We start from the raw sequence: 15804 nt of genomic DNA on the forward strand, positions 1-15804 counted from the left end.
GTGTGTTGACTTTTTAATGTCTTGTAGAACACAAGCCTCGGATAACAATTGACTAGCAGAAGTCAACGCGCTGATGAAACGAAACAAGATTTTTACGTCTGAGTGAAATAAATAGAAATTTATAAATAGTAACATTTTAGTGTAAAATATAGCAATTTTAGTAACTTGACATCCTATCGAATAATGAAATAAATTAAAATATTAATGAAATTAGTTAAAATAATCTATATTTTACAGTAATTAGATATTATCCATTTCTCTTGAAATAAGAATTCGTTTGTAGATAAAAATATAATAAATGAGCATCTGGTTTTCAAAGCAATTTCCATTTTAACAAAGTGTAATTCTTTTCTTGATTAGTTTCCAACCATCTAATCATTGTCCTTTCACTTAAATCTCATTTCCAAACATATAAACATAAAATTTATCTTATTCAAATTTTTAAAACAACAAAAATTAATGCAATGGCAGGATTCCATTGCCACGGTGGTTAGGGTTTTTCGGCTCTCAAAATGGGCTGCCTCATCGCGTCTAGGAAGGTTTCGAATTCTGTTACATATAATCACTTTTGTATATTTATTATGCATTCCATAAATGTGATTAATCAAAACAATTATTTTATATTAAATGTCTAATTATATTAGTGAAGTATACAAATGAATATGTAAAAGTGACTGCACATAAAATTTTTGTATACAAATATTTTTAAATATTTTTGTACTATTCATCAAATCCTTTAAAACTGTACAACCATTCACAAACACAACTCTACAATCTATACTAATCATAATCATAATCATATCTTCCATCTAGACATCATGTTCTTAGCGTATTAAATGTAACAAATGATTAGGAGGGACTTAGTTTTTGCTATTTTTAAGTAGGAGGAAACATCTTGTACATGAGACAAATTATTCAAGTGTCCCACATGAGTACCAACGTGTTAATTAATAATACTAGATGACATTATTGTGAACATATACACTTCTTAAATCTTATTGTCCTCAGGAGATTATCAACATTTAAATTGCATGCAATTTTTAGGATCATGCTATTGGGCATAGAATGATGCTACATCTGCTGAGGGTATAGCTCGAGAATGGGTCTCGATAAGGTCAAGTGTTTTTTTTTTGACCTTTTTAATTCATTTTTTATACTTTTAAATATTTAAAAAAATTCACAATATTATTTAAAAATATGTTCTTAATCACTAAGTTAAAAAAAGAAGTTATGGGGCCTATCATTGGGACCCAACTCTCGGTATTTTAGCTTTTTCTTTAGACGTAAGATAGGATCATGCTACTAGGCATAGAATGATGCTATATCTACCGAGGGTGTAGCTCGAGGATGGGTTCCGAAAGTCAAGTACTTTTTTACTTTTTTGGACTTTTTTAATTCATTTTTTTAATATTTTTAAATATTTAAAAAAAAATTTCACAATATTATTTAAAATTATTTTCTTAATCACTAAATTAAAAAAAAAAAGTTATGGGCCATCATCGGGACCCAACTCTCGGTGATTTTAGCTTTTTCTTTGGACATAATACTTGACAACCTTTTAATCGAATTTGTTGATTTTATTTTATTTTTATCTTTTAAAAATTCCGGATTTTTTGAGGAGAGAAGTTTGTTAGATAATATTTCTATTTCACAAATCGCACAAAATAAAATTTAAAAATAAAAAATTCGGTAAAAAAGTTTTCAATTGGTATGCTTATAACTCGAATTGTCAATTATTATGCCAACTTTCAATTTCCGATTTTTATTTATATATCCAAGTAACATTTTCTTAAATTATCGATCGAGTTATTAGCCAATTAGTATATTCTTTCTTTGTAGTATAATCGAATGAATATCATTAAAAATTTGGAAACGATATTCTCACAAAGGAATATCACTTAGAGAAGTCACAGATTGTAATTTTTTTTAATAATTATGAAAATATTTTTTTAATGAGTTTGTAACTTTTTTTAAAAAATAAATGGTTTAAAGGGTTTATAAAAAATCTTTAAAAAAAAAAAAAGATTTGAATGCTTGATGACTTCTCTCGATAGACTTAAATCGGTGGACGTAGGTACACCCTTAAAAGAATATATAAAAATGCTACCACTAGAGATGCATTTTACACCAAAATATATATATATATATATATATATATATATATAAATTGATTTAATTTCACGTTATACATCAAAATCTACGTTATAACAAAAATATTTTATAATTTGACTTAGCATATTAAGTCATATAAGATTATAAATTTATTTTTATAAAATTTAAACATAAACCAAACATTTGTCTAAAAAAATATTATTATGAGAGCTTTTAAATATGTCATGAAAAATAAAGAGCTTTCAACGGAGTCCAGTAACCAACATTTGGAAGCACCCTTGCATGGTTTGGAATTCGGAGATGAGATAGATGTCAACAAGCCGCGACACGTCTTGTTTTCTTTTCGTAGCACGATTCCCTCGTCTGTCTGTAAATATTGAAAGCTGAAAAAATGTCCTCAATTCGACAGCTCCTCTCTTGATTCTCAGTTTTGTCAAATTTTATCAGGAAAATGCTAGGTCTACCCGATGGGTGCTTTTTAGTTATTATTATTTTCTTAAACGTTGAGGGCTTGTTTGGATAGTGAGATACGATAAGATGATTTTAGATGAAAATTAAAAATTAAATAAAATATTATTCATTAATATTATTATTATTTTGAGATATGAAAATGTTGAATTAGAATTTAAAAAAATTGAATTGTTTATTGTATTTTGTGTGAGAATTTGAGAAAGTTATAATGATAAGATGAGATGAAATGAAATAGTTTCTCAATCTAAACGATCTCTAATAAATTGATTGAGATGAAGAATTTGAGATAATTTATAAATAGGAGTGAAATAGTATGATTTAAGATTTTATAGAGTTTTGAAAAAATAGAGAGAAAAAGTTGTATAAGAAAATTATAAAGTTAAAATAGGGTTATAATATAATTTTTTAATATTATTTTTGTTTCGAGATTTGAAAAAATTGAGTTATTTTTATGTTTTAATTGGAAGTTTGGAAAAGTTATAGTAATTAAATAATGATTAGATGGAAAAGTTGAAATGTTAAAAATTGGATATTGAAATATATTTGTATTTGAATGATATTTGAATATTGAAATGAGATAAGATGAATGGTTTGAAAGGTTTGTAAAAACCAAATTAGCCCGACTCTCTCTATTTCGGGAAAAATTAAAGTTTAAATTAGTACATCTTGAGTCCCTGACTAATGCTTCTTTCATTTTTCTTAAGGATGCGACTACTATGCTGCCTAGAGTATACCAATGGGCGTGCCGCTCAGTTGTTTTTTTTTTAATCACTAAGTAAAAAAGAAAAAAGAAAATACTAATACACTTAAAATCATTTCCTCAATCACTGAGTTAATTTTTTTTTTCCTAAGTGGTACACTTGGGCGGTACCACCCAAGCCGCACATGGGCTTTTCTCTTTTCTTAAGGATGCAGCTACTATGTCGCCTAGAGTATATCAATGGGTGTACTGCCCAATTGTTTTTTTTTTTTAAATTTTTTTTCACTTTTTTTAATCACTTTCCTAATTACTAAATAAAAAAAATACAGCAATACACTTAAAATCATTTTTTTAATCACTAAGTAATTTTTTTTCTTGAGCGATATGCTTAGGTGGTATCGCCCAGGTGGCACAGGGGCTTTTCTCTTTTCTTAAGGATGCGGCTACTATGCTGCCTGGAGTATATTGATGGGCGTACCACCCAGTTGTTTTTTTTTTCAATTTTCCTTTCTATTTTTTAATCACTTTCTTAATTACTAAGTAAAAAAAATACACCAATATACTTAAAATCACTTCTTTAATTATTAAGTAAATTTTTTTTCTTGAGCGGTACACTTGGACGGTACCGCCCAGGCGGCACAAGGGCTTTTCTCTTTTCTTAAGGATGCGATTACTATGCCGCCTAGAGTATACCGATGACGTACCGTCCTTTTTTTTTTATAATTTTTTTTTCACATTTTTTAATCACTTTCTTGATGACTAAGTATTTTGAAAAAAAAAAAAAAAAAAACACCAATACATGAACGGTTTATAATATGGAAAGATGTCGTGTTCTACAGTCGGCAGTTTATGTCGTGTTCTCATGGAAGATGCTAAAAGATGGAAACTTTTCAAACACAGGAACGGTTTATAATAAAAGAACACCATACTTTCATGAAGTGTGCCTTCCAATCCAATATGCCTTTACCTGTTTTTCTTTTTCTTTTGGTTCTTCATACACAACTATAAAGTTCCATGAGCTTTACATTCTCTTAAGTCTTTTGGCTGAGACGGAGATACAGAGAGAATTTTCTTCATACCGCGATCGTAAGTTTTCACTTCTTTCTTCTTGAATTGCTCTGTGGATCGTGTGTTTTGTGCCCTTCATGATTGTCTTTTCTGTTTTCTGTAATTGGTCACCACCCTCCCCACTAAATGAGTTTTTTTTTTTAACTTTTGTTTGACTGAATTCAACACCGTACAGGTCTCTTGAGTTTCTATTTTGTTATTTTTGTGGCACTAAATGATCTAATGAAACTCACATGTTCACAAGCAATTTCTAAATGAAACAAGACATTCCTTTTAGCTTTTGCAAAAATTTGTTACACTTTACTTTTCGAATGATTCTTAAGCTATGTATGGAAGAAGTTGAGTTCTCTAATCCATGTTTTTGACTTTTGTTGCGATTGAGTACTTGATAAATGCGGTGCTTTGGTATGTATTCAGGGCAGACGAATCCCACTGATTGAAAGCACATTTCTGATATGTTTCCCAAATGCCATGGTTTAGCTGGGTAGATCAAGATATGCAGTAAGGTTTGTCTACCAAATCCTCTAGCACGAGTCATGACATTCAATGCATTTAGTGTTCATAAATTGTAGAGAATCGGCCATCAATATGTGGATAATTCTCCTCATAATTCTTTAACAATTTTGTACTGAAAAATTTCTTACTTCCCTGAATTTTCAGAGTACGTTATCTTCTCAAAACTGCAAATCTCCACACCGCCCAAAATTAGTCTTTTGATGCGAATCTACACGATCAATGGTAAACGGACACCTGATTTGAGGCTGATGGGGACTATGAAAGATTCAACAGGAAAGCCCTTTGGTGGAAGAGTGCTCTCTAGAGTCTTCTCAGAGGATTATGATATGGTGGAGAAGATAGTAGTACTGGATCCGAGAGGAACTTTTGTGGATAGATGGAACAAAATCTTTTTACTGGCTTGCTTGATTTCACTTTTTGTCGACCCCTTATTTTTTTACCTACCGGTGGCTTATGAAGAAGCATGCATTGATGTTAGTGTGTCCCTTGAAGTGACCCTCACAGTTATTCGGTCCCTGGTTGATGCATTTTACATTGTTCAGATTGTTGTTCGGTTTCGAACTGCATATGTTGCCCAGTCCTCTCCAGTCTTTGGGAGAGGAGACCTTGTTATTGACCCTTCAAAGATTGCTTCAAGATATCTTCATAAAGACTTTTGGCTTCACCTTATTGCCGCCGTACCCCTTCCGCAGGTATGTAGGCAGTTATAGGTAAATTTTATGTTTGGTTGATACTCCTTTGATAATAATTATCAGTGTAAATAACACATTTTAATTCAGGTTCACCTTCTTGTTTAGTTTGAGTAAAGTTTAAATCTTTGCTGCTTCATAAATTAATTGCTTCAACTTCTCTTAGCTTTTTGCACACCATGCTTATGATCCACTTCATTGCCTGAAATAGAAAGAGAACATATAGAACTTGGAATTTATAGAAGTTACTTCAACCCAAACCTGTTATTTTTCACGAGTCTGAGAATTCGTTTCCTCTTCTATTTATGTTCCTTTGCAATCTAAAGGTACATAAAGGCCCATTTGTTTGTGGGGAAATCTCTCCTGAAAGTGGGGATCGGATAATAGGCTATTCTAGTCTATGAAACGGAAATTATGAGTCCACTTCTAATTAGATTGTATAGGTTTCTGAGAATTTATTGCCTTTCCTTCCATTTTCCAAGTTAAGCTTAAGATGCAACCATCAGAGAATGCTTTCTAGATTTGTAACTCCCCGATGTGAACTTGAATTATTTAAATTTTCATATTATGGCAGGTGTTGATTTGGGCTGCAATCCCAAGCATAAGAGATTTGGAAATGACCGTTTCAAGTGTTGTTCTTCGTTTCCTTATCATTTTCCAGTACCTTCTGAGGCTATATCTCATCTTTCCCCTCTCATATCAAATTGTCATGGCCAATGGGATTGTGATGGAAACAGCATGGGTTGGAGCAGCATATAATCTGATGCTCTATATGTTGGCAAGTCATGTAAGTTACTTCTATAAATCCATATCTGGACAAAAACTTTTCATCCAATACTTTCTCCAGGACGTACTGAAAATGTTTTAGCAATTCTCCATTATCTGAAATATCATCCTACAAAAACCTTACTATGCTTCATGTTTCTTACTTTGGGGATTTTTACAAGCTTGATTGTCTGTTATATGAGAAGCAATCAGAACTAACTTGTAATTCTTTGTTTCCTTTCCATCTTTCTGGCTCTTTGGTTGTAGTTGCTATTGATTTGTTCAAGCAGTGGATAATTTGATTTCACTTCTTATTATTGTTTCTGAAAAGGTTTTAGGATCTTGTTGGTACATATTATCCCTTCAACGACAACATGAATGTTGGGAGAAAGTCTGTAGTCTTCAACAACAAGATTGCAAAGAGTGGTTTTTCTATTGCCGTGCAGTGAATGAAACAAGTAGAAATGCCTGGTTTAAGAACAGCAACATCTCAATTCTTTGTGGTGCAAGTAATGACTTCTTTCAGTTTGGTATTTATTTCGACGCATTGACTGTTGGAGTTACAGCCACGAGTTTTTTAAACAAGTACTACTACTGTCTTTGGTGGGGCCTGAAGAATCTAAGGTAAGCCTGGACTACACTTTACTGTGTGAAACAGGAAAACTGTTCCATGATGATGTGAATCCCTATCATTTGAAGGCACTACTATCCTTCCAAATGGAACTATCACAAAAAAGTGAAAACAGAAAAAATGGGACTATCATGACAGTGAATCAATGCCAATCGAGATAATAGAATTCTAAAAATATCATTTTTTTGAAGTTCTTAGGTTGAATTGGAAATTTTTTACCAATAGATTCATCTAAGAAGGTATTAGAAACAAGATAAATTTAAATTTATATGCCATGCAATGCAATGTGGAATGCAGTTAAATATATATCAGGTCTCTCTTCTAAATCATTGACTCATTATTTAAATGCTCTCAGAAATGAATTTTACCCTCCTTTTTTTCATTGTCTGACTATCAAATGTTGCAGCTCTTTGGGAAAGAATCTCTTCACCAGCACTCATATTGGAGAGATTAATTTTGCTGTTATCATTGCAATCCTTGGATTGGTGTTTTTCGCTCTACTTATAGGTAACATGCAGGTACGTGTAGCTGGTAGAGGACTTTCTGCTGGCCCTAGAAAATCATCTCTAGAATAAGCTTTGAGATGTTTGTGTTAGGCCTCATAAAAGTTTGATAACTAGATACAGTTCTGTGTTTTCTGTTGGAGGTCCATATGAGTTCCTAGAAGATGCTCTATTCAGATCATTCGAAGTTTTCTTTGGTTTTCTATTGAGTCACTATAGCATAAGCTTTCTCAACCATATTCTATTTAAAATTTTCATTAAGCTGTTGGACTTAAGTTTCTCGAAATCATTCTTTATGGTTGTTAGGATTCATGTCCTCCTTTGTTGTTACTCGGGCCCGTTCTATTTAAAAAATTCTGAAATATCCTCCTGTACCTTTTATCTACTCAACAGATGTACCTCCAATCCACCAAGGTAAGACTGGAAGAGTGGAGTAGGAGAACAGATGCAGAAGAATGGATGCGTTACAGGCAACTACCACACAGTTTGAAGCAGCGTGTGCGAAGGTACGAACAATACAAATGGGTTGCAACTCGTGGAGTTGATGGGGAAGCTGTTCTTAAAGGCCTTCCAATGGATCTCAGGCGAGCTTTTAAACGCCATCTCTGTCTTGATCTAGTTCGACAAGTAGGTTTTCATTTCTTCTCTTTTTTCTATGAATGAATCAATTTTGTGAGCTTCCCAACTAGTTCCTTGATTGCAAGTCTCTTTTCTCAAGTACTTTCTAGTAATTTGCTAATGTTTGTGGACTGTAAAAATTGTGCTAATTTTCTTGTCAGAGTATAGGCATGCCTTCAGATTCACTTCGACTCCTTGGATGTTTTTCTTGCTTCAGATAATACCTAAATACCATATCCTCACAATTTCCGTGGAGGGATCCCTTTTACTCTTCCTTTTCTGTTTTATGGATCAAACGGGCCATTGTGAACTCATAATACTGAACAAAATAACCATTAGATCTAGTTCTGATTCTGAACTTATTATAAATGTAAAACAGGTACCACTCTTTGATCAGATGGATGAGAGGATGCTAGATGCCATATGTGAAAGGCTAAAACCTTACCTATGCACTCCTGGAACTTGCCTAGTTCGTGAGTGCGATCCTGTCATTGAGATGCTTTTCATTGTCCGAGGTCGCTTAAATTCTTACACTACCAATGGTGGCCGCACAGGGTTCTTCAACTCATGCTGCATTGGTGCAGGCGAATTTTGTGGTGAGGAATTGCTAACCTGGGCCCTGGACCCTCGTCCAAATGTTGTGCTTCCCTCGTCTACACGAACTGTGGAAGCTATCACTGAAGTTGAAGCTTTTGCTCTCATTTCTGAGGATTTGAAGTTTGTGGCAGCCCAATTCCGAAGGTTACATAGCAAGCAAATTAGGCACACGTTTAGGTTCTACTCGCACCAATGGAGAACATGGGCTGCCTGCTTTATTCAGGCAGCTTGGTTTCGATATAAAAGAAATAAAGAAGCAGCTGAGCTCGAGAAAAGGGAGATTCTAAAGACCTCTGTGCCCAAATCTGCGGTAGAAGAGAGTACATCATTGCCCCCCACACTGCTCAGGGTTTACCATATATGCAGCAAAACTAGCGGCAAGCACTAGGAGAGGTGGAAGCATGCGGCGTGCCTCAGAATTTGACATTCTAAGCTCATTGCAGAAGCCGGTTGAACCTGACTTTACCATTGAAGATAGGTAAAGAAAAATCCTCCTACATCAGTAAGCAAGGGTATCGGTGTAAATGTATTTAGATATGTTGCATAATATCTTACCATTCTGCAGGTTAGAGAACTTGAAATTTTGGCAAAGCCTCAATAGTGAAGTTTTTCCATTGATCATTTGTATGTAAACTTTGTCTTTAGGATTTTGGCCCAAGCTAGTAGTTCATTTGCAGCACGATTTCATGTATGCTCCAGGACCAGCTTACAGCTGCAATTAAGGTATTAAGATCATACATCCATGAATGTAAAACTAAGCGTGCAATAATATACAAAATTTGATTTGATCAGTTATGTGGTTGTAAAATGTGATTGTTGATGCCAAAAAGACAAGCAATTGACGAAGAAAATAACTTTTCACTCGGTTTCTGAATCTACATCGGATTTTGACATATATTTCCACAGGACAACAATGACTTTCCTTTATGGCAATTCTCTGATTGTCGTGGTCTGTAGATGGAAAGGAAGGGGCTGATCATTCCCTTTGACTAGGCAACCGAAGTTCCCAATGAGCTGTGTGGTTGATTCAAGTAACGCACCAAACCCAAAACTATAAACGGATAGAATTGTCTATATTTTCAAAACTTTTTTTCTGTTTATAAATTACATATCAAATACATAATTTCTAAACTATTCACAACTATAATACAATGATCCTCAAAATTCCATTCACAAGTTTGGCTAGAGCCATTAAATTCTAAATAATTATAATATAGACACTTTAACAAAAACTGTAAAATAATCAAAATATGACCATAAGAAAACTCTCCGTACAATCAAAACTATGTTCAAACAACAAAATCATCAAGTCCCAAAATTTCAAACTTCAAGTGACTAAACCAAGTTCACTCTGGAATCTTGGGCTCAAAAGCTATCACTTCAAAGGAAGGAACTTCCTACAACTTTGAAAAATATGTGAAATGAAGTGGTGAGCTGCCACGTACTCAGCAAGTAGCAATTTAATGAGGGTGTGGGAGTTGGCAATTTTCTTGACTATAAGAGAGTGAATAAATTTCTAATAAAATAATGTGAGCAATATAATTTTATTTCAACAAATATATTTAGCCAAATATCATATTTAAAGTCACATGATAATAGTGAAATCACCAGTATACCACAAAGATATCATGCCATAAAGACATTATGCCCCAAAGACATTATGCTGTGAGGGTCGTCAAATATGTCACAAAGACATTCATATCATGGGCTCAAGAATAAGTAACATGCTCACATTTATATTTCAAATTTAATAAGCCATGTAACATTTCTTAAACATTCCAACGGTTACAAAATTTGCATGTCAAAATAGTATAAGAATGTGCACAAATTCAAAATTTACCTAAGTTTAGAACATAATACCTAAGTGCACCATTCCAAATAAAACCAATAGTTCTTTTTATTAAAAACTCATTGTTAAGGTAAGTGGGGAAATATGTCAGTTGAACAATTTTGTTTATTATTTGTTCATTTATTAATTATTATATTATATGGATGTGGCTCATCATTTATTTTTTATTTCGACACTTGTAACCAACCACTTTGCTCTTAATTATTATTTCGCCCAACATCTTATTACAATTATATTTCGTTAAGGAAAAATCAGGTTGTAAGCAATTATGTGCACTAATATGCGCACCCATCTAAGGTGATTGGTCAGAAAGTTAAAGTTTAATGAAAATGATGCCAATTTAAATTTTGAATATAAAGGCAGCAACATTGGTACACAAATCGGTATGCAAATTTGTTTGTACGTAACAAGACTCACTTGCTAACTACTAATTATCATTTTGATTTATCAAGTACATTTTTTTAGCTGTCTATCTAGCTCACTGTTATTTTGTTAAATTATGTTTGTAATTAATGATTTATTTATTTTTGAGACTAATGATTTGATTAGGACCTTGCTACAGCCATTGAGAAAGGCCACCGACCATGCTATTTTTTTTTTTTACCTTTTTTTATACATTTGATTTATATCTTAAATATATATATTTTTTTAAAAATTCACAACATCATTTAAAAACATTTCATTAATCACTAAGTAAAAAAGAAAGAAGGAATTGGTAGCCACCATCGGTGGCTTTTCTTCGTGGATAAAGCACTATCCATTTGATTAACCATGTATTGTTATTCTTATTTTTTACACAGATGATTAACTATTTAAATATTGATTTTTGTTTTGGATTCATAACTAACTATTTAAATAAGAGGAACGATATTTTATTAAGAGGAATGATATTCATAATGATAGAATGCGCAAGCGTTACACACTTCTCTAGAAAAAAATGAGTAAATATGAGATTTATATATTAATTTTTTTAATAGTGGATCTCACTCTTTTTCAGAATGAGTGCACAATGCTTGCATAACTCATCACTGTATCTAGCATTATTCATGAACTAATTATTACTTGTTATTCTGGCATTTGTCTTCTATTTATTTAATTAACTAAAAATGATTAAAATTGGCAAACTTGCATCTCTTTTTCCATCACTCATTAAGTTGCACATACTCGCACATATGACATTGTTTTAAGCATGTCTTTGTAACAAGCTAATGGAATTATGGTAACAGGATTGGTTAACTTTTATGATTAAAAGGCTCAACTTATGTAACGTACATGGTTTCTGCCATGAATTTTGAGTTTGTGCAATTTTTCTTGGAGCTGCTTTGATATGGCTATTGGCATTTCGATAAACAAGAACTTCTTCTTTGGTTGCTCTAAACAAGGTCATTGGATGTTTGAATTCCTTTCCATGGACTAAATCATTTCTTCTAAACCATAACATTTGAGCAGTTACAACAGCTTCCACTAGTTCCTTCCTGCTGCAAGCAACTAGTCCATTGCATCCAAATATCAACAAAGCAATCACTTTGGTTGGCCATTTTCTGGATCTGAATACATGTCCTGTAGTTTCAGAGGTTAATCCACAAACTAGGCATGAATCTTCCTCAATAACATTCATTCTCTTTAGATTGGCCAATGTAGGAATAGCTTCATGGCAAGCTCTCCATATAAATACCTTGACACCATTTTGGATCTGCATATTCCATATTGCTTTCCACCTTTCTTTATGTCTTACTCCACTTGAGGTCTTAGCACCATATCTGGATTCAATTTCTTTGTGCAAATGGTAAGCACTTTTTACTGAAAAAATACCATTCTTCGTCTGCAACCAAACCAACTTATCTTCTCTCCACCCCTTACTAACAAGAATGGATTGAATCAATTCAACCCCATGTGGCCCAAATAGGCTATTCAAAGAGTTGACATTCCAAGATTTCAAATCATGATCAATTAAATCAGAAACGCATTGATAACTACCAGAAGAAACTTTAGGAGACAAGACCTTATGAGCATAGTGTCTTGGTATCCAATTATCATCCCAAATCCTCACCCTCTTCTCATCACCAACTCTCCAAAACAACCATTTCTTGATCAATTTTAAACTAGCAAATAAGCTCCTCCATTCATATGAGGCACAACAACCTATCTTTGCCTCCGGAAAATTACTATCTTGAAAGTATTTTTGTTCAAAAACTTTGGCCATAAGAGATGATGAATATTGAAACAATATCTAAATTTGTTTAGAAAGCATAGTCACATTGAAGAATCTGAAATCTCTAAAATCCAGTCCACCTTTCACCTTAGATGGGCTAACAAGATCCCACCTCACCCATTTGATCTTGGATTGATCCTCATTATAACCCCACTAGAATTTCTTCAAGATTCTATTAAGTTTTTGGGTAATTGAATGAGGCAATAGAAAAATACCCATTGCATAAGTAGGAATAGCTTGAAGAATAGCTTTAATAAGAACTTCTTTGCCTGTAGCAGATAGCACATTAGTCTTCCAATTAGAAATTCTTGCCCAAGTCCTGTTAATGACTAAGTGAAAAGCATCACATTTAGATCTACCAATCACAACAGTAAGTCCAAGATACTTTTCAAATGATCCAATAGATTTAATCCCAGTTATGCTCAAGATGGATCTCTGAGTGATTTTTGGAGTATTCTTGTTGAACTATATTGAAGTCTTATCTTTGTTAAGGACTTGACCAGAATCTTGTTCATATATATTAGTTAATTAATAATTATATATTTTATATATTATATTGTTAATAGTCATAGGTTAGATGCAAATTACATAATTCACTTTTATAACTACTATATAAAATAATATATATAATTTATAGAAAATATTTAAAAATATATATATTTATAGTTCGGTCCTGGGTGAAAAAATCCCACCCTGGAACGGGACCGAAACCCATTCGGTCCCACAAATGGAGGACCGAAATCAACCAAATAAGTTTTCAGTCCGATTCGGTCTAGACCAAACCATTTGGTCCCGTTGGTTTTTCCAATCCCGATCGAAAATGTTACACCCCTAATTCGTACCATAAGCAAACTCCACAAGAATGAAAGTGTTCGTACCCAACCGAGTTACATGGAAAGCGAATTTCTCACACAACGGGGACAAAGCTTACAGGTGAAAAGTTTCCACAAAGGGATGCAAAGATAGCATAAGAGAAGAGATGAAGTAAGTTATGATTTAATGGAGTGCAATAACCAATCTTTGGAAGCACATTTGCATGGTTTGGAATACAAGTCAACGAGCTGCGACACTCTTTTCTTTTCAAAGCATGATTCCATCGTCTGTCTGTAAATAGTGAAAAAGATGTCCTCAATTCAGCTGCTCTGGATTCTCAATACTGTCAAACTCCATGCCATACAGACAGGTACTTCCCTTTTTAGGAAGAAAAAAAAAAACACTTATTCCCAATTTTATCATCCTTTGACCTGGAGCCTCACCAAAAGTTTAACGACATGTATGGAAAGTCAACTCATGTGATGTCAAAACTTTTTATAATTTTTTTAAACAATACTTAAATATAAAATAATTTTTAATTTTTTTTTCTAATCATAACTTAATTATTATAACTTTTCTAGATTTTTAACAAAAAAAAAAAAATTTAAGCTTTGAGATGTTTGTGTTAGGCCTCATAAAAGTTTGATGACTAGATGCAGTTCTATGTTTTATGTACATGGGAGGTCCATATGAGTTCCTAGCATATGCTCTAATCATATCATTTCTAGTTTTCTTTGGTTTTCTGTTGAGTCCCTATAGCATAAGCTTTTTCAACAATAATATATTTAAAACTTCCATTTATAAGCTGTTGGACTTAAGTTTTCGGAAATCATTCTTTATGGTTGTTAGGAATTAGGATTCACCTCCTCCCATGTAGTTATTTAGGTATGTTCTATTTCAAAAATTCTAAAATTCTGCTGTACCTTTGCTCAATAGATGTACCTCCAATCCACCATGATAAGATTGGAAGAGTGGAGGAGTAGGAGAATAGATGCAGAAGAGTGGATGCAGAAGAGTGGATGCGTCATAGGCAACTACCACAAGATTTGAAGCAGCGTGTACGAAGGAATGAACAATTCAAATGGGTTGCAACTCGTGGAGTTGATGGGGAAGCTGTTCTTAAAGGCCTTCCAATGATCTCAGGCGAGATATTAAACGCCGTGTCTGTCTTGATCTAGTTCGACAAGTAGGTTTTCATTCTTCTCTTTTTTCTATGAATGAATCAATTTGTGAGCTTCCCAACGAGTTCCTTGATTGCAAGTCTCTTTTATCAAGTACTTTCTAGTAATTTGATAATGTGTGGACCGTAAAATAATATTCTAATTTTCTTGTCAGAGTATAGTGCAAGCCTTCAGATTCACTTCAACTCCTTGGATGTCTTTCCTGCTTCAGATAATGCTTAAATACGATATCCTCACAATTTCCGTGGAAGGATCCCTTTAACTCTTCCTTTTCTGTTTTATGAATCAAATGGATCACTGTGAGCTCATAATACTGGACAAAATAACCATTAGATCTTGTTCTGATTCTGAACTTCTTATAAATGTAAAACAGGTACTACTAGTTGATCAGATGGATGATAGGATGCTAGATACCATATGTGAAAGGCTGAAACCTTACCTATGCACTCCTGGAACTTGCCTGGTTCGTGAGGGTGATCCCGTCATTGAGATGCTTTTCATTGTCTGAGGTTGCTTAAATTCTTACACCACCAATGGTGGCTGCACAGGGTTCTTCAATTCATGCTGCATTGGCGTAGGCGATTTTTGTGGTGAGGAATTGCTAACCTGGGCCCTCGTCCAAATGTTGTGCTTCCCTCGTCTACACGAATTGTGGAAGCTATCACTAAAGTAGAAGCTTTCGCTCTCATTTATGAGGATTCGAAGTTTGTAGCAGTTCGATTCCGAAGGTTATACAGCAAGCAACTCAAGGCACACATTTAGGTTCCACTTGCAGCAATGGAGAACATGGGCTACCTGCTTTATTTAGGTAGCCTGGTTTCGATATAAAAGACAGAAAGAAGCAACTGAGCTCAAGAAAAGGGAGATTCTAAATGTTCAAGCCACTAATGCAATACCTGACATGCAACGTACAAGTGATGCGCAGTGGGCATGAAACCTACTCCAGTAATACCTGTATTACAAAATGCAGGACACGTAGCATGCACCATACAGCATGTGGTGCGCGGATAGCACACAATGCCAACTCTGTCCAAAATACTCTGCAGCATCCAATAGCCAAAGCATCCTCCATAATATTC

General features: G+C 33.7%; 2 pseudogenes; both read left to right on the forward strand.

Annotated features, from left to right (window-relative positions):
• Positions 1-4150: 4150 nt before the first annotated feature.
• Positions 4151-9461, forward strand: LOC122277735 (annotated as a pseudogene).
• Positions 9462-13593: 4132 nt separating this feature from the next.
• On the forward strand, positions 13594-15659 carry LOC122277030 (annotated as a pseudogene).
• The last annotated feature ends 145 nt before the right edge of the window (positions 15660-15804 follow it).

This window comes from Carya illinoinensis, chromosome 9 (assembly GCF_018687715.1).
Source record: "Carya illinoinensis cultivar Pawnee chromosome 9, C.illinoinensisPawnee_v1, whole genome shotgun sequence".
NCBI lineage: Eukaryota > Viridiplantae > Streptophyta > Magnoliopsida > Fagales > Juglandaceae > Carya > Carya illinoinensis.